Source organism: Alligator sinensis, unplaced genomic scaffold (genome assembly GCF_000455745.1).
Source record: "Alligator sinensis unplaced genomic scaffold, ASM45574v1 scaffold570_1, whole genome shotgun sequence".
In the NCBI taxonomy this organism is placed as follows: Eukaryota; Metazoa; Chordata; order Crocodylia; family Alligatoridae; genus Alligator; species Alligator sinensis.
Window position 1 is genome coordinate 939,117 of NW_005841997.1, and position 593 is coordinate 939,709.

Consider the following 593-nt stretch of genomic DNA (forward strand, 5'->3'; position numbering starts at 1 on the left):
AATCTTGACCTTCAGACTGAACTAACTAACAGAATCAGAAAAAGCATCTAAGAATTTCAAGCTATTTCAGAAACATGCACAGAATAACAGCAAACTATCAGATAAGGTGAAAATGCAAATCTACAAAACTTGAATGCTGTCATCCCTACTTTATGGTTCAGAAACATGCGTCTAGCATATGTAGTCCATCAGGAGACTGAACAGCTTCCACATGAGATGCCTGTGCCAGATCCTGAAAATAACGTGGGAAGACAAAATATCAAACAGAGATAATTAACTAAAAAGAGGGGCAAAAAAGGAGTCTGCACTACTACCGTCACGAATGAATAGGGCAGCAGAGTCTCAAGTACCTTCTGATAAGCACTGGACTCAATGGAAGGAGGCAAAAATCCAGGCAGGGAAGCAACCTATATAAACTTTACAAGAGCCAGGCTTTCGACCTTGCTAATCTCCCTTCCCATCTCAGGGCTTCCTGAGCAGCACTTTATTTGAATGCACAACCTGGAGAAGGTGGCATCATTGGTGTTAGCAGCGTTAGGGCCATAGGCGACTGGTAGTGGGGCACACGCCCCCCCCCCCAACAGGGCTGTCCC

General features: G+C 44.7%; 1 protein-coding gene across 6 annotated transcripts in view; it reads right to left on the reverse strand.

Moving 5' to 3' along the window:
* The window catches only part of HIC2 (HIC ZBTB transcriptional repressor 2), a 99,990-nt gene that overhangs the window by 81,262 nt on the left and 18,135 nt on the right, over window positions 1-593 (reverse strand). Inside the window, exon 2 of one of the 6 annotated variants that reach the window (XM_025201501.1) lies at window positions 150-232. The exons of the other annotated variants lie outside the window; for them this stretch is intronic. The gene's annotated coding sequence lies outside the window, so the exon portion shown is untranslated. The remainder of the gene's footprint in view (window positions 1-149; window positions 233-593) is intronic. 6 annotated transcript variants of the gene reach the window in all.